Genomic DNA, 19,445 nt, shown 5'->3' on the forward strand with positions numbered 1-19,445 from the left:
TCTGTTTGCCTGATCATTATGAATAAAAGCTGCCCTGAACTAGTCCTTAGCGAGGCCTTTAACATCCTTACCTCTGTCTTCACACAGCCTTATTAACAGAGCTTTCCTAAACTCCCTGCAATTAATGGGCATCGTGCCACTCTGAATTTAACCTTTCTTATCTTGAAACTAGACTTTGAAAGGAACTAAACAGTTCTTTGTTCATTGAACACCTTCTGGTTCAGTCTGACTGCTCTTTTTGTATGTATGTCAGGGAGCAGGGTGTATGTGGGGAATACACTTAGTGGCAGCTGGTGGACTAGAGAATGTATCACTTCTCTCTTGGGCACCACAAATCCATGCCATTTCAGCATTCACCCTATTGAGACAGCCTGACATGTTTCATCAAATGGTGCAAAATGCTTTTGCTTCACTTGAACTTAAAATGAAGAGATTGGCATAGGTTGATGGTGCTCTGATACAAACACTGTTCTTTTTATCCCACCTATGAAGGCTGATATAACTGACATGTTTCGGGAACTTATTTTTAAGAGATGTACACTATAGGCAAAGAACACTACAGTACAGTCATAGAGTGAAATCCTACGCTATGCTATGTGTGAGTACTGCAGGGTGAAGAAGCAGCCTCTTCTCTCTCTCCCATGTAAGCAGAAGGGAAGGGTCTCTGCATAGCATGCTAGTAAGCAGTCGGAAGAGGGTCTATCACCAACGCTCCCATCACACTGTAGAAGAGGCATAGTCTGCTACCTAGGGTGTGTATCCAGCCCTTTAGCCAGCTAGCACATGCTACTGCTGCTCCTGTTAACATCACTGCTCCTTTTAAAATAAGCAGCCAAATGTGCCTGGCAGTATTTTCTCAACCGTGAGCTAGTCGATCTTGCAGCTGTAGGATAGCTTCTATGCTAGATGCATGTTGGATAACCCTCTGACTCCACTCTTTGACTAAAATAATGGCAGAATGTTGTCATTAGAATTTATTTTATTGTACAATCTTACATTGTTAGCTCTTTGGACCAGGGGCTTTTTTGTTCTTGTACAGTGCATTGCACAGTCAGGCCCTGGTCTATGATGGGGGTGGGGAAAGGCTTCCAAGTGCTATCGCAGTACAAAAAATAAATGATTAGTTTACATTAATTGCAGGCCAAAATATTAGTGGAAACCTGAAGATAATTAATTGACGTGTAAATTTGTTTGATTTGAATGAATGTATTAAAAGGTTTTGTTAATTCCACAAATGTTTTCCTAAAAGATAAGTAAAGATGTATTTATTAAACTTATATGGTGTCAAGTATCAGGAGGTAGCCGTGTTAGTCTGTATCCACAAAAACAACGAGTCCAGTGGAGATGGACTCTTTGTTGTTTTTATTAAACTTAGTTTCTTTTGAGATCACATCCAGACCACTGTTTCCAGAGATCAGGTCCTTCATATGGGAATCTACATAAAGACACGCTTTAAGTCTATTCTGTTTAATTTGTTGTCCATTACCTTGCCTTGAGACCCACTCTTGATGCAATAAGGATCAAAGTGACACTTAATTGGAAAGAAGGGCTCTTCATTCCTTTTGGGAGTTGCATGTGGACTGTATCACTCTTGCAGTGACTGCAAATGTTGTTGTTTAATAGATTAAGGCCTTGCCTTAATGAAGGACTATATTACTAGCTCTCCTCACTTTGAGTGATCCCTCTCAATTCTTTGCTTAGTCCAGCCTCTCAAGGATAAAGATAAAGCATAAGCCATGCTGCAAACTCTCTCTCCCCAGTTTCACTTGGAATTTCATAAGAAGAAAATAACAAAATGTAACTCCATGCCAAAAAATCCACCCTATCACAAATGGTCTGTTACAGCATACAATCACCCATCTCAAAATTAGATACACCAGCAACTTGATATTTGTTCCATTTGTAGTGGGGAAACCCTGACTAATTAACAAAGTGAAATATTGCCCTTTTTGTGACTGAAATTTGCAAATACTAATGAGATTATATAATTGTACTGTCAATTAATTAACAACTGTTTATGGTTTTTAGCATGTATTTAGAGAGATGTTGCAGTGTCACTGAGTCTGTTAGAATTCTGACTGAGTTTGGCTAATTAACTCAAATCCACTCGAACCTCACATAAAATGCACTTGAGTACAAAATTTAAAATTGTTGCTTGACAGACAGAGAAGCCATTCTGACACCACTGTTGCCCCTCTGCTAAGCAGTAGCAAATGACTAGGACATTGCAGGTTAGCATCCCAATTGTAAAGAAATGAGTGTCGCTGAGCCACAGTGTATTCTAAGTAACTTGTTTTTATTTACGTGTGTATATCAATCCTAGAACAGAGATGGTCAAACAGCATTCATGGCAATATATCCTTTTGGGAGTCTCAGCACAACAATGCCTGGGTCACAATGAGCAACTCTGCCTTGAGAATTGACTCTAATCAGACAGCAAACTCTCCTGCTACTCATGCAGCTACTCCTTTCAAGGACCACTGCCTCTACATAGTTTTTGCTGTATAAGGCCATGTCTTCTCAAGACAGAACATACATGCTAAGAGACCATGGAATGCTGTGTCACAATGCCATCTGATAACACCTGCCATAATATTATAGTGGCAGTGATTGGTTCAGCTACATTCAAATATATATGTTCTAACTCTGTCTTCCATGGTTTGTAACTTTCTGAAACATTTACCTGCTGGACTGAAATTTTCCAAGCTTGGTCTCTGCCTGAAGGAGAACTTGGGTAGAAAGTTTGAAGAAAAATGATCAAGTCCATTACTTTTAGTATAAGGAGAATTTAAAATGTTTTTGCTCACTATAAAAATAAAATACTTCCAATCTTTTTTAATAGGATTGCCATCTCTGAGGCACAAAAAACTAGGACATCTGGAATGATCCTGAGCCCATAAAACTAGCCAGCTGGCAGTGTTTAATGAGCACCTGTCAAGGTTCCTTCCCCACTCTGAACTTTAGGGTACAGATGTGGGGGACCTGCATGAGAAGCTCTACGCTCAATTAACAGCTTAGATCTGGTCTGGCTGCCACCACCCCCAAGCACTCCCTTCCCTGGGTAGCCTTGAGAGACTTGAGATCTTAAAACAAGGAGAATTTAACCAGCCCTCCTCCTTTCCCCCCCCCCCCACCAATTCCTGGTGAGTCCAGATCCAATCCCCTTGGGTCTTAAAACAAGGAAAAATCAATCAGGTTTTTAAAAAGAAGGCTTTTAATTAAAGAAAAGAAAGGTAAAAGAAAACCCTCTGGGAGAGATTAGCATACCAGCTACTCTCACAGACAACAGATTCCAAACACAGAGGATGTTCCCCTGGACAAAACCTTAGTTACACCAAAAAAATACCCAAATACCCCATTTGATTCTTCCTCTAATTGCACAAGACAGGTTACAAAGAAATAAACATAAACCTATTTATTCCTTTCTAAAACTTACTACTCTGATAAGAGGCTGGTTCCTTGATCTTTTTCACTCCGGCTGAAACTGAAACTGACTAAACAAAGGAAAACTTCCCTCCTTCCTTTTGAAACATCTTGTCCCCCCATTGGTTCTTCTGGTCAGGTGTCAGCTAGGCTAGGTGAACTTCTTAACCCTTTACAGGTAAAAGAGGCATTAACCCTTAACTATCTGTTTATGACAGCACCCTTACAAATTTCCCAGGAGAGCTACCTCAAAAAAGGGACAATCCTGGGGAAATCTGGATAAGTAGCAACCCATTTTTTTTGAATAGGCATGTAACCAGAATGTCTGGGTATAGAAAGCTGAAATTTGGTATCCAAATAATCCTCACTTGAAGTGCTTTTGAGTAGTCTAGTGAAATCTTAGTTTTGGTTTGAATGAGTTATGACCTGTAAAAAATTGTATGCTGGGCATCTGTCTGTGTTTTGTATATCTTTTTGTGTATCTAAATGAAGGCGGTGTTGCACATGCTGTGTGACTAATTTATACGTTTACTGAGTATGCAAAGGGATTAGATAAGGCTGCTCACAATTTGTACAATATGCATGATGCTCTGATGTACCTTATCAGCTCTTCATTGGAGATGGGTATTCTGTGGGTCTCCTAAGGAAAATGGGACAGTACATTTCAGTGGTTTGTAATTCAATAGCTCCAAATCATGGAGTTCACATACTCTATCACAACCTTGTTTCAGCTTGACAAATCTCCAGAGCTCTAAAGAGGTGAAGCTTCTTGTCATTTCATTCCTTTTCCCCGTATTTTTTTTCTTTTTCAAACAAACAAAAAACACCTAGGAAATCCCATATAAAATCTGTTAGAAGGTTAAGGTCTTGATCTTGATCTTGCAAAGACTTATGCATAGGAAGAATAATTCCCTCTACTGAAGGAATTACTATCTGAAATATGCAGTCTTTGTTATGCAGAGGTCAGACTAGATTATGGTCCTTTCTTCTGTCCTTAGAATCTATTAATCTATGTATTTAGCTTTCAGCACATGAGGAATCCCCACTGAAATCCAGCACCTGGCTTCTCTCCACCACCTCTCTGAAACTACTATTTTGTTCTCCAGAATTTCATCTTTTTTTTAAATAGAAAAAGTAAATCTCTAGCCATTATGGTTTTGACAAAAACCTCAAATATGAATGAAAGGTATGTTTTTACTGCAGTGTGATAGGCACTTGGGCTAGCCCAGCTCAGATGTAAGCAGCTGCAGTGTAGAGCCACCCCTGACTGCTTTCACATTGTGTCTGGACTCATCTGTGTGAGGTGGTAGGACTTTAGCAAGCATGTCCCATCGTTCTTCCATGTTTTTCCCAGTGGATTGTGGGAGAACTTGTCTGTCCTGGGCATGCAAGGGAACTGTGGGAAGGCACTGGAGGGATGTCCTCATTGGAGTGATTTACATGTGTCCTCACAAAGGGGGTGGGTTACTGCACTTGGGCTTTAACATGTAGGCCAGGACAGGCGAGTTAGCCTAGGTTGAAAGCACTGATGCATCTGGGAGAGGCTTTGTTTGTGGATGGGAGTCAGTTTAGCAGCATAATCTGGGTTGACTGAAGTGAAGGTAAACCCTGAGTGTAGCCAATACGGGGATATCTATGTGACTCTGACAGGAGCCTACAGCAATAGCTTGGAGAGGTGAGAATTGCACCATTCATCACAGTGAGGTGTTGTTTCAGATGCCCAGTGATGACTTACATGTTGACACTTTAACAGTTTCATTCTTTGTGTAATAAAGGAAAGGGTAAGTCACACTTCTACACTGTTTACTGCGAGGTCTCTCTTTTTTTTTTTAAGTGTCAAGAGTAGGTGGTGATTGGGTGAGCTTAATCACTTGTCTCTTCCCCAACCAAGGAGTCGAGTCCAGAGAACATAGCAGAGCCCATGGATATATTCAGGTCCCACCAAGGGGAAGTCCAGTGAAGCTCAGAACATGGATGATGATCTTTGTGCAAATAATCAAATTTACAGCGAGTGGTGTATGGTGTTAGAAATGTGGGTGGTGCTTATTTTGGAGATGGAACTTGGAAGAGGACTACCACCTTTCCTCTGCCCCCAGTCCTGAGCCTGTCTAGAAGGAATGTTAAAATAAAGTTTTTTGGGAAGCCCTGATCTGGACCACAATAAAACTATATAATGTTAAAGAAAAAAGGGCGATGGCAGGAAACACCTGATTGGTTTTTTAAATTTTTTTTTAACTGATTAGTTTCATATTTGTGCATCTGAAAGGACTGATACTTGGAAGAGGAACTCTTTAGGGACAGTTCCTTAGGTCAAGTATAATGTAGAAATATTTCCCAGGTCTGGAAACTTCTGCAGATGAACTGGGGCAAAATCTTCGGTATAATAATTCAGATTTTGTACTAAGAGCCATGATACAACTTTATAAAGTGCTCTCTAAATTTAATCCGGAAAATAATTTAGTATGTGGAATGGCTGGGATCTTCCCACCTTTTCCCTTATTTAAATGCCATTCATCAAGCCTACCTCACTTTCTGGCAATGATGCATGAATGCAACTAGCTGGAGCCTGTCAATATATCTTCAGAGTCGCTGAGTCTGTTAATTAGTTTGACTTTAAAATAGGAACTTTAAGTATTCCCAGTCTATGACCTTTTCTTTGGAACCCTTTTGCTAACTAATGGCTGGTTTGTTATCTTTCAACGTTTCCATCTGGTTAAAACTTATTGAATTTTATGTTACTTTTTAGTGTTTATATGAAGAATCTAGGTTGTAATCTAAGAATGTTATTTGTTTTTTTCCTGTCCTTTATGTCCATAACTTTCCTTTATTTGGAATGTCTACCATTTCCCATGATTTGCAATGGGACATAAGTTGCCTAGTGGGATTGAAGGTGTTCATGTCTTGGGTAAAAAAAATCACCATTACATCAATAGTAGGAAGGAGAAATCCCTACTAGAGATGTCTGCTGTCTTCTGTTGTTTTTAGTGGGACTGAAGCCACAGGCTTCCCTCTGAGAAGATGGATACCAAGTCACACAGCCATCCTTAAACCTAACAACATGTGACACAAGTGATTGAAATGTGTGAGCAGTGACTGAAATGTGGAAACTTCTTTTTCTGTTGTGCATGGCATAGTCATTGACAAAGTATAAAATGTTAAGGATTTTGTTCACAATGTGAATTAAATCTTTTTTTATTAAAGAAAATTGGAAGATCAGGGACTTTATCATCCAACATTAAGGTCCCCATATTCCCCAGGTCATCCACAGGGCTCCTCAGCCCAGGCATAACCATCAAGAAATAACCATTAACCCTCCTGTAGACTTGCCTTTAGAGTGGGATGCACACTTAGTTATTTACTAGACAACAGTAGGACACCAGGTTTCATGTTTGTTTTCCAGCTCTGGGGGAGGAGTGTGGTATAGTGGTTATAGCAAGGTGGCGGGTCCTATTCCTAGCTTTTGGAGGAGAGTACGGTCTAGAAGTGTCCCATAGCTTGGCATTTCTTTGCCATTTTAGACTTTGCATTTGACTTTGTCACACTTAGCCAATCTTATTTCTTTTAAAATGAAGCTTTTGTTTATAGGAAATAGGTTCTTTTGTGTGTGTAATATTTCCCTGACAGATCCACCAACTGACTCTTTAAGGGTCTATAAGCATACTTGAAGTAACTCTTCTCACATGTGGGTAGTCCCTCTTAGTCACTTGGGTGAGCGTTTGCAGTGTCAGGGACTAATTTTGTAATACATGTATGACTTCTGATTATCATTTAAATGTATATTTGTAATTAAACATGACTATTAATAAATAGTAATTTGTTATGATAGTGCCTAAGCAGCACCCAAGGATGGGATCCCATTGTGCTAGGCACTGTACAAACAGTAGTAGATGGTCCCAAAAGCGTACAATCTAAATAGGCAAGACAGACAAAGGGTAGGTGAAGGGATAAATATACCAGCAGAATGAAGAATGTGATGGTGGTAAACTTCATGTTAATTTCATGATTTAATTGATTTCCTGGTTTAGTTTGGAGAGGATCAGCTAAATGGAGAGGGAAGGGGGACAGGTCAGGGGAGATGAGGATAAAAGGGGCAGATGTGGACTAAAGAGATTGAGGAAGGGGGAAGGGAAAAGTTGGAACAAACAGCCAATCAGCATGGGGCAGAGAAAATCCTGTTCTAATAATCTGACATACCATTAAATTTGATATTTTAACTATGACCAACCCATGAAATATAATTATATCAAAATATTGTCCCTGTCATTCTGTATAAAGAAGAAGTATACATGCCTACTTACATATTAACCATGATAAATTTATTAGGAGAGATCATAAACCATCACATTACATTTTGGTTTAGTGGTCTTCTTCACAGCATAACAGGAGTAATTTAAAGGGAGTTCTGAAGCTGTCAGTTGAATCATTTAGTATACTAATTTTGGTTCTCTTAATCTTTTTTTGTATTGTATATAAATAAATGTTTTTATTTTTTACAGTGATGTGAAGTGCAAAACATTTTATGAAATACTTTGCCAGTTGTGCTACCTGCTTGTCTCCGTAATTTAAGCATTTCAGCCAAATTTTCAGAAGCACTTTGTAAGTGCTCAAACCTCAGTTAGGCACCCAAAAATTGAGGCAACCAAGATCAGTGTCCATTATTTGAAATTCTTGACTTGTCTTTTTAACTAAACTGGAAGAAAGTGTTTATGTAATCCATATTGTATAGGGGAAATATAGCTACATTAAAAGAAAATAGTGAAGGTTGCTAAGTAAAGACCTCAAAAGTTAGGAAATGCCAACATATAGGTTACCTGTGCAACATTAATTTGCCGCCCCCCCCCCCAGTGCACATGCATCATTATACAGTTTTTAATCACATACTGCCTTGTTCAGTGCATAGAATGGACAGTGCTCTATTAATGAGCATCTCTTCAGTATTTTGTTTTCTTCTTTGAGTTGGTGGCCCCATGCCTTATTTACTTCACACTATTCTAAGCTGTGAAGACAGAATTATTAATTTCCTCATGAGCGTCTCTGTGGCACTTCTCACAATAGTATTTCAGTGCTTCATGAAAATTAATGAATTTATTTTCACAGAACCTGTGAGATGTGGGGGTGCTTATTATCCCTGTTCTTACAGTTTGGAACTGAGGCAGAGGGATATTAAGTTCAAAAGTACCCACTGATTTTGGGTGCCTAATTTGAATACCTATTAGAGGGTCACAGAAGAGGAAGTTGGAGAAGGGTGATTTGAGCCTGTTGGTTTATGTAAGAAGGAGGAAGTCCATTACCAGAACCATTCCATAGTTTTGTAAATTCAGGTCCAGTGCAGTGATGGGGCTCACTTTCAAGCTGATGATTCTTTATTAAGAACAAAAGCAAATAACTGATTTGCCTATCTTTGCCACAAACCAAGAATGAACTATGACTCTCTCTGGCAGGGTGTGAATGGCAGAAAAGTTGAAGGGTACTTTTTTCATAATGTCACAACTAGTCCACTAAATCTCTCTCTCTCTCTCTATGTATATGTGTGTGTATATATATATATATATATTTACATTTAGTGGACTAGTTGTGACATTCTCTCTGGCAGGGTGTGAATGGCAGAAAAGTTGATTTTATATATATATATAAAATCAACTTTTCTGCCATTCACACCCTGCCAGAGAGAATCATAGTTCCTTCTAGTTCTATAATATATATCCTGTTAGTTATACTTAAACTTCTGTAAAGCATTTGACTAGGTAAGGCACTACATCAGGGGTTGGCAACCTTTCAGAAGTGGTGTGCCAAGTCTTCATTTATTCACTCTAATTTAAGATTTCATGTGCCAGTAATACATTTTAACATTTTTAGGTCTCTTTCTATAAGTCTATAATATATAACTAAATTATTGTTGTATGTAAAGTAAATAAGGTTTTTAAAATGTTTAAGAAGCTTCATTTTAAATGAAATTGAAATGCAGAGCCCCCCAGACCACGGGCAGTGTGAGTGCCACTGAAAATCAGCTTGCGTGCCACCTTCAGCACACGTGCCATAGGTTGCCTACCCCTGCACTATATTTTGATGAATAAATTAGAATATGAAATTAACATTGTACACATTACATGATTTAAAAACTGGCTATATGATATACCTATCTCATAGACCTGGAAGGTCACTGAGTCCAGCCCCCTGCCTTCACTAGCAGGACCAAGTACTGATTTTGTCCCAGATCCCTAAGTGGCCCCCTCAAGGATTGGGCTCACAACCCTGGGATTAGCAGGCCAATGCTCAAACCACTGAGCTGTCCTTCCCTGATCTCAAAATATAACTGTAAATGGGGAATTGTCATCAAGCATGTGTTTCCAGCGGGGATTGATTCTTGGCCCTATGCTATTTAACATTTTGTCAATGACCTGGAGGAAGACATAAAATAATCACTGAAAGCTTGCAGATGACATAGAAATTGGGCGAATGGTAGATAATGAAAAGGAAAGTTCACTGAGAGCAATCTGAATCACTTGGTAAACTGGGCACAAGCAACCAACTGTGGTTTTAATATGGCTAAATGTATACACCCCATACTTATAGGATGGGGGGCTCTATCCTGGGAAGCAGTGAGTCTGAAAAAGGTTTGGGAATCATGGTGAATAATCAGCAGAATATGAGCTCCTGGTGGAACACTTTGGCCAAAAGAGCTACTGGGATGCATACATGGGAATCTCAAGTAGTAGTAGAGAGGTTATTTTACTGCTTTATTTGGTACTGGTGCAACTGCTGCTGGAGTACTGTGTCCAGTTCTGGTGCCCACAAATCAAGAAGGATGTTGATATATTGTAGAGGGGGGCAGAGAAGAGCTGTGAGAATGATTTAAAGGATTTAAAAACATGCCTTATAGAGTAGATTGAAGATCTCAAGCTATTTTAGCTTAACAAAAAGAAGGCTAAGGGGTAACTTGATTAGTCTAGAAGTATCCATATGGGGAGCAAATATTCAATAATGGGATGTTTAATTTAGTAGAGAAAGATATAACATGATCCAATAGTTGGAAGTTGAAGTGAAGCAAATTCAGGCTGGCAATAAGCTCTACATTTTTAGCAGTGAGGGTAATTAACCATTAGAACAACTTACCAAGAGTCCTGGTGGATTCTTCATCTCTAACCATTTTAAAATAGAGATCGGACCTCTTTCTAAAAGATGTGCTCTGGGAAACGTTTTGGGGAAGTCCTATTGCCTGTGTTACAAAGGAGGACACTGTGACAGTTGCAGTCTATATGGTTTTATAAAATATGCTAATGAGTGAATATAATGTAACTGGAATATGCTTCATACAAAAGGTCTCTTGTAAGATATCATTACAAAACTTATAATCTACTGAGTGTGATCATTCTATTTGTATAAACGTACCACTCTTGTATCTGAAACTAGAAATATGAAATATAACTCTGAGGCCTATTGTAATTATGCAAGGTGTGGGCCATTAATGGTGGTTTGGAATCTTGATGACTCCCATTAATGAGGACAATTTGTCTGCAGATGGGTGTGTTTTACCTGTAAGTTTTCCTCTATATTTGTGTGCTGGCAAGTGGGCAATGAAGTTTTGCAGTGACATGTGATCATGCCACTTGAACTGGAATCCATCTTTAACCTCCATTGAGAAGGAGGGGGTGGAAACCCAGAGAGGGACAAAGGATTCCCGCCTTATGCAAAAGATATATAAAGGGGTGGAACAGAACAAGGAGTAGAGAGGAGCCATCATGAAGAATCCCCTAGCTGCCACCTGAGCTGGAACAAGAGCTGTACCAGGGGAAAGAATTGTGCCCAGGCCTGGAAGGTGTCCATTCTGAGGAAAAGCTTACTGAAGCATCTCTAAGGGTGAGATTATCTGTATTCAGTTTGATTAGACATAAATTTGCACATTTTATTTTATTTTGCTTGGTGATTTACTTTGTTCTGTCTGTTACTACTTGGAACCACTTAAATCCTACTTTCTGTATTTAATAAAATCACTTTTTACTTATTAATTGACACAGAGTATGTATTAATACCTAGGGGAGCAAACAGACGTGCATCTCTCTCTCTATCAGTGTTATAGAGGGTGAACAATTTATGAGTTTACCCTGCATAAGCTTTATACAGGGTAAAACAGATTTATTTGGGTTTAGACCCCATTGGGAGTTGGGCATCTGAGTGTTAAAGACCAGCACACTTCAGTGAGCTGCTTTCAGGTAAACCTGTAGCTTTGAGGCAAGTAATTCAGACCCCAGGTCTTTGTTTGAGCAGGCGGGAGTGTCTGGTTCAGCAAGACAGGGTGCTGGAGTCCTGAGCTGGCAGGGAAGGCAGGAGCAGAGGTAGTCTTGGCACATCAGTTGACAGCTCCCAGGGGAGGTTCTGTGATCCAACTCGTCACAGTCACACTAGATGATCCCAGTGGTCCCTTCTGACCTTGGAATGTATGAATCTAAGAAATGGTAGCATAATGTTTTTAAAATATGGATTGAGTCATTTAATTTTGTGACTTACTGCAAGTCCATAAAAGTCATAACTAAAGAACTTGCCATGATAAAGTATATCTCAGAGCAAATATGTCCATCACCAATCTTTGTCATGTTGTATTTTCATATTAGTGACATGGCTTAGAGGTTACCTATGGAGTAGATGTAATCACTTATCTGCTACCAAGGAGCCCAGGTCCCACTGTTTCTTATCTCTTTCTCACTTCTGTCTAGATTCATTGGTCTCTTATTAGTCATCCAGTTTGCAAGGAGTGTCCCTCTTGGTTTACACTAGCGACAGCCTAGATATTAAGAGAGCTATACTTCTCCATTCTCTGACATTCTTTAGGCACCTTGAGTATTCAAATTTCTTTCCAAAATTTGGTGTCTCGATGGAGGCTGAAGCTAGCTTCTGATCTCTCTACTGCAGCAAACTTCCTTGTCAGTGAGAGTGGTCTTTAGCCTGTTTCCCTCAGCTTTCCTTACTCCCCCATTATCCTTTGTCATGTCATAAGTAACAAGTATTTCTACTCCTAACAATAAAATAGCATTACATTTTTATTATTCAAATTAAGAGGCACATGAGTGACTGTTTCAGATACAATGCCACCAAAGAAACCTGGCTGAGAGTAAATTAACTCCTGTCATGTATGGAATATAATTAGTTTCCCAGGTTCCACTTCCTTCATCCAGCCCACCTGGTCACTCCATGGTATAAAATGTTACAATCTCAATGTTCTTTAAAATGTTTGCAACACTTTTTTTTCATTCTTCATATGTTAAAGGAGTATCTCCTTGATGCAATTCATGATTACAATAAACATTTTATAATTTTTGTCTCCATATGTTGTTTCAATGAAACAGCTATTGTATTAATCCTTTCTACCCTAAAACGTACTTGGCGTACATGGAGCATTTTATCATACTATTTTAATTTCCAGTTATTACTTGCTTTTCTTCTAATACAGAATTCAAAAATAGATGCTGCAAAAAGTTCAATGGTGATGGTTCAATATGTGGCATTTTTTGGTTTTGGTTTTTGTTTTAAATGGGCATTGAATCAATATACAGTAGTTGTACGGTACTTTATGTCACTGCTTAGCCTGAGGTGCTGGCTTTTGGTTGGGGCACTAAATTGAAACTAAGGTTCTGACCTCTTCATTTCGTTGGAAAAAAGATGGTATGGCACTCTTGGCAAGGGTAGGGATGTTAATTCTGGTGTCCTGGCCAAATTTCATTTTGGATAAATATATTCTGCCTACAATTCCTGCTGAAGTTTCAAATGAAGAAATTATTGCTTTACTTCCCCTCCTAAGAACTGTTGTACAGTGTTGTAGGCACAGAATGAGTGCTTCATGGCACCCCACAGAAGATATATTTGTGTGCTGGGAGCTTGATCCTGTACTTTGTACTATCTGTAGCACTTCATGGTCTTTGGGGATGAAAGCAACTGTATAAACATCATATTATTTGGTCACAAGACTGGGGCAATTTGTTGAGTAATATTGGCCAGTTGGAAGATGCGTAGGGTGCAGTAGTGCATGATCAGTGCAGGTGTGAATTGCACCCTCACAGAGCTAAGATGTGTGGGTTGCTATGATTAGTGTCTTCAATTACTGAAGTACGCAAGCAAGAGATGACTAAAAATCATGCTAAAAATTTATTTTGGCATTTTTTTGGTTGCCACTGTCTTGAAGAAGATAAATAAAATGGTATTTGATGTAAAAAGCCAAAATGTCAGTATGGTGGAAATGTATAAATAATTTCCATTAGAAAGACACTCCAGCCTATACTGACCCCACGTTAGAGCCAGGAACAATCACAGTACTTGAGTACTGATGAAGTTAGTGATATTAGGTGGAGAGCACAACTGAAGGAAACTGCAAAGCTGGCCAGTGCAGATGAACACATGCTACTTTCTCTGAAAGGGTGTCACAATAGCCACTTTGTGTCTGTGTGAGAGGCATTATGTCTGACACACAATGCTTCCCAGAGCTGGCACTTGGTTAGTGTACCTTTGGACTGCCCCAAGGCAGGGCAGCAATTCCACGATACAAGCCAAACCCATGAGCTAGGCCGATATACTTCTTATTGCTTTACAGTTAAAGGAGCCTGTTAGTTACCAATGTACAAGTAGAGCTCAGATTTAAAAGAAAAAAAAACAGATTTATTTTATTTTGTATTGTAGGAGACAACAAAGAATAGGTGCCCCTTCAAAAAAAAAAAGTAAGTGGTCCTCTTTTTTTACACATAATTGTTCAATGTAAATATGCATTTATTTAATTGTGATAAATTTTACGGTTGTTGTCGGACCAAAAGTGTATTTTCAGTTATTGGCACTTATTCTGGGATGCAAGTGGGACGTAGGCATCCATGGGAGCTTTAGAGGGGCACTGGCAAAATGTGATTGAGCATACAAATGGGTTAGGTTCTGGTTGTAGTGCTAAGGGATAGGTGCTTTCAGCCTATTTTCAGAATTGTGCAAAGTGCAACCATGCCCCAATAGTCAAGGCCATCCCGAGTGAGAGCGAGGTGGTGTGAAGAGTAAGATAGTGGGGGCACTGGCCTCACCCGTGTCTAGTGGGTTTGGATGGGGATCAGATTGGGGTACCCTCACCAGTCAGGGTGGCGTTCTCAGCTTTTTAGCAGAGGATAAGGACATCCTGTCACTTTTTATAGTCAAGTCATGCTGTTGCAGCCTGTTTTGTTTTTTAGTGGGTGTTTTTGTGCCTGTAGGACCAATTAGAATATCCTAATATGAGAGCAGATGGTGTGGCCATGGAGCCTAGGGCTTCCTGATTCTTGGTTTTGAGAATTATTTTCTCAAGCGGCCCTATTGGTTTGTCTGATTCATCCCCAAATGCAAAAAGATTATTTTTAAATTATCATTATGCAAGCCCAGGGTCCTTCCAGCTCACCTATGTTAGCACAAACAATTACCTCCATGGCCTCCAACTCATCCTCCAGCTCCCCTCAGAACCACCCCAAACCCCCGTCAGTTTTAGTCTTACTCCTTTCACTAAACATCCCCTAAAGAAATTTGCAGGACAACGGCTTGCTGGAGAAAGAAAGAAGGGTAAGGAGAACAGGACATGGCATGGTACCAAAGCTCACCAGGAGCTAATTGCTGTTCTTATTGGAAAATGGAACCTAGAGGCAAATAAAGTCAGTTGGGAGAGGTATAGGTTGTTTCATAGAACAGCTCTGGGTTTTTAATATTTTTGTGTTGCTCTGGGAGGGTGGGGAAGCCATACTAGTGCAGCAAAACTGGCCTCACTGAGCACCGCCATATTTGTTCTAGTCATGATACAGTTAACAGGGTGCAAGGGGCCCAGCATTTTACATACCCATTGCCTGCAACAGCTGACTGGGAATAGCCTCCAAAGCAGTGCTCATGTCTCGTTGTCTAGTTCGGAACTCAGGGCCTTATCTATGGGAGTAGTAGTAAAAGAAATTCAGTATAATATAGCCAACACTTACAGCCTGACCCAGCCCACTGAGGACCCTACTACAGGGTAAATAAGCCTTCCTTATTGATTTTTCTCCGCATCATTCATGATTTTATAGACCTCTATAATCTCTCCTCAGCTGTTTTTATTCCATCAAGACCCAGAAAAACTGACTGCCATTTTGAAGGTTAATAACATACACATTTATAATGTCCTTTTTCAAATTATGCCTAGTTTATAGGAATCTCATAAGTAGTTTTAATAGTAACTAGGATGACTTTATTGCATTATGTATTCAGTAGCTTGTGGATTATTGTGTGCTGAATAACTTTAAACCCAAATGATGCATTATGAAAGTACCTAATATGAAGTAAATAAAATTGTAGATGCACTCATGTACCCTTTCAGGTTAATCTGTGACAGAGTAATCTACAAAATAATTCTAAGACACTGGACAAATTTGAGTACCGGTATATTACTTCACTTCTTACACCTATGTAAAGTTTGGATCTTTGTTTTTATAGAATTTCCCCCCATTTCAAAACCAAAAACCCTGCTGTATAATGGCCTCTCTATCCAAATATGAATTTTAAAAGTGGGCAGAGAAGTTCCTCCTCTTTCTGAATGGGTACAATGACTGTTTGAAACTTAACACTGTACTCTGCATTGATCAATAGAAAAGCAAGCTCTTCCATTTTGTAATGAACAGGAGCAGATTGGTTTAAAGCCATAGTAAGGTCAGAATTTGTTACCATGTAGAGTGATGTCATTAGCTCTCCATCTTCTCTTGTATAATTATAGAGTGTAAAAAGGAAAGCACTCTAGTTCTTCCGCTGTTTAGACACTAAGAAGTGAGGATGAGTAGTGAAGCATGTGGATCTGTATTGGCAATGTACAAGAGCTAGACTTACTGACAAGTATCCTTTAAATACTGTCAGAACAGATCTGCATTCTAGGATGATAGCCTGAGTGAATCAAACTTTCTTTACAGATCTGTTGTAACCTTGCTGGTATCACAGTACTTGAAGATTGAGCACAGCCTACCATCTTCAAAGTAGCTTCTACAGTGTGTTTCGGGAATGTTTGCATTATTGAGATATGCAGAGCTGCTGTCTGGGACTTTATTCACACAATTACAAAGTTATTTCTTGACTTGGCTTCTTGACCAAATACCTGTTCGATCCTGCTATCTAACATCCCAAGTATGGATCTTCACACGCTAGATGTGAAAAACATTTTCTTTCTCAAAAGTTGGTCTCTAATATCTTGATACATCAGAATCACTAGAAATTGCTTTATATTATTGCTGTTCTGAAGACTGATTTTTTTTAACAACAATGCATAGGATTGGAGTGAAAGAAACCTGAGTTTAGTTCCCAGCTGTACCACAGACTTCCTGTTTGACCCTGGGAAAATACTTTTCTCTTTCCCTTTGTCTTGTGTATTTAGATTTTTAAGGTCTTCAGGGCAGTGACTGTCTCTGGCTGTGTGTTTGTACAGTGCTTGGCACAATGGGGTCCCTATCTTAGCTCTAGGTGCTTTGGTAATGCCATATTATAGATATAGCAAGGAATGTTAAGTTTAACTAGCAAACTTAGCTGAAACTTAATACCTATCAAAGGTTTTTTTGTGTTGGTGAAAATCCATTATTTTTTAAATAACGGGATATAGCTGTATTTGTTTTCAGTGCATTATATTACAAAGTCTGCTGGAGGTACTGCAGATCTTTGAAGGTTCAAATGAATGCTGCTTCCAATGAGCTTATAATAAATTATGCATGGCCAGTGGTGCTGTTTATAAAGTGTGTATTGTTCCTTTGGTAGTTTCTGAAGACTTTGAAGAGTGCACACCTGAGAGGCAAGACGTGAAGTGGTGAGGCTGTAGAACTAAGTTGGGGAAGACTGCTTTGGAGCTAAGGAACAAACACACCTACAGGGCTCCCTGCTTCCCAGTGCCCTTTGGAGTTAAAGCTCTCTGCATGATCCTCTTATTTCATTCCTGCTCCCTTTAATTAGCACACCTGTGTACATACTGAAGTCTGTAAAACAATGCTTCCAGTCTGAACTGGGTCCAGCAAAACTGTCACTTTTTATAAAGTGAGCATGATTGGTCATTATAACTGTGAACTTTAAGAAATCCACCAGGATGGCAATTTGTTTAGGAGAATCAGGAATGCAGGGCCAGTGCAACCATTTAGGTGACCTAGGCGGTTGCCTAGGGCACTAGGATTTGGGGGGGGCGCCATTTTCTTCGTCAGTGACCGCGGCGGCCGGATCTTTGGCAGCCCCGGTCGCCGCCAGAATTTAGACGGAGGGAGCTGGGGCAAGGGAGCACTGGGAGGGCCGCCTGCAGCAAGTAAGGGGTGGGGGTGGCACGCAGGGGAATTCCCTGCCCCAGCTCACCCCTGCCCCACCTCCTCCCCAAGGATGCGTGGCTGCTTCACTTCTCCCGCCTCCCAGGCTTGCGGCGCCAATCAGCTTAGGCGCTGCAAGCCTGGGAGGTGGGAGAAGTGAAGCAGACACAGCGTGCTCGGGGTGCTCGTGCACGGAGCAGGGTTGAGCTGGGGCGGGGGGGTGCCTCAGGGCAGAGAGTGGGGGGTGGGGAGCTACCACAAGGGAGGCGCAAGGGGGGAGGGCGCAAGGTGGAAGTTTTGCCTAGGGCGCGAAACATCCTTGCACCGGCCCTGCAGGAATGACAAGCCATGAGGCTAGAAATAAAGTGGGAAGCTGGGAAATTGGAAAGACCAATTGGGAGCTAAGGGGCAAGGGACTTTGCAGGCCTATGTCTTGATTTTCAGTAGAGCTAAGCCACTGAGGTCAATGGGGACTGTGGGTGCTCAGTATCTTTGAAAATCAGGCTATATGAACTCAGGAGGGTTCCTTTCTTCTCTTCTTCTCCTGGTCCCCAGTGCCATGCAGACCTCAAGCTCCACAGGGTTTCTGTTTGTCTCCCAGTAGTTCTTGGTGTCTTATGCACTTTCTCCTCCTGAAATGTGCATTCTCACTGGTTTGGACTTTTCCTCATTTAGTGGTGGTGTGTACGCAGCTGCTGTTGAGTTTATCCAGCAACTTGCACATGTCTGTACAAACTTCAGCCTCCTTCATTCAGCATGTTGAAGTGCTTATGAAAAACTTTAACTGATGCAGCATAACTTGCTGTGCCAGCTCCAGAAAGCCATGCTTCCTCCACTCACTGTTTGCGTGGAAAAGATTCTTTGAACATTTTATCCAGCATCTGTTATTTCTTCTGTTGGTTAGAATGGTGACAATTTAGGTGTGAATTAAGAATGTTGGGCCAGATTAACTTCTTGTTTAAGATATTTATTTGTGGCTGCTTTGCTTCACCAGAGTGACACAAAGCAGTTGAAGCATACCAGTGAATCTGGCCCATTCCTAATCATTTATTTGCTTTTTTGTTTTTTGCTAGAAAAGATTTTTTTGTTCACCAAGTTGTAATGGAGACTAAGTAAGTGTGATCCTATTTTGAATAGTGACTGTATAAATAATGTCTCTAAACTCAACAGACTCTCTTTGTGAGCATTCAGAGTCACATCAGTTTACTTGATTAACAAAATTAAGTTTCAACTACTTTTTACTTCTGCTAGTTCTTCAGAGTCAACAGCCTATATTGAATTAGCTGGATTCTGTCTACTTTGTTCATCACTAACAGAACTGTTTATTTAAGTTCCAGTCAATTGCACCTGAGCAGTCCCATTGAGGGCTTAATTTAAAGACGGTGGGGTGCCACACTATTAACTGAGGGCTTCATTTGGCCTTCAGAATATCTGCTATTGGTGGTGATGTGTGAAAAGGAAGCACAGCTTGGCTTTCAGATCCCAGGGTGAGTTTGCCCAAATTTGCTATCTACTTTCTTACATTCATAGATGTGTAGTATGGTAAAATTACTCTGTAAATTAACAGTTTAGTCAAGAATAATGCCATAAGCCTCAATTTTTAGAGGGAAAAAGTATTGTAAACTATTAGTTTTCTTTGCACTGATTGACTTATTATGCTTACTCATATTACTTTCATTTTCACATAAATGGATAAGTGTCCATTCAGGTCTAATGGCCATGAGGACCATAATAGTGGGCAGA

At 40.1% G+C, this 19,445-nt stretch overlaps 1 protein-coding gene across 2 annotated transcripts in view; it reads left to right on the forward strand.

The window, feature by feature from the left end:
• The window catches only part of HS3ST5 (heparan sulfate-glucosamine 3-sulfotransferase 5), a 269,519-nt gene that overhangs the window by 35,281 nt on the left and 214,793 nt on the right, over positions 1–19,445 (forward strand). The window contains exons 2-3 of one of the 2 annotated variants that reach the window (XR_005596388.1): positions 14,089–14,126; positions 16,341–16,914. The gene's annotated coding sequence lies outside the window, so the exon portion shown is untranslated. Of the gene's footprint in view, positions 1–14,088; positions 14,127–16,340; positions 16,915–17,172; positions 17,222–19,445 lie in introns of those variants that run through there. The other variant, XM_039531219.1, reaches the window with a different exon arrangement.

Source organism: Mauremys reevesii, linkage group 3 (genome assembly GCF_016161935.1).
Source record: "Mauremys reevesii isolate NIE-2019 linkage group 3, ASM1616193v1, whole genome shotgun sequence".
In the NCBI taxonomy this organism is placed as follows: Eukaryota; Metazoa; Chordata; order Testudines; family Geoemydidae; genus Mauremys; species Mauremys reevesii.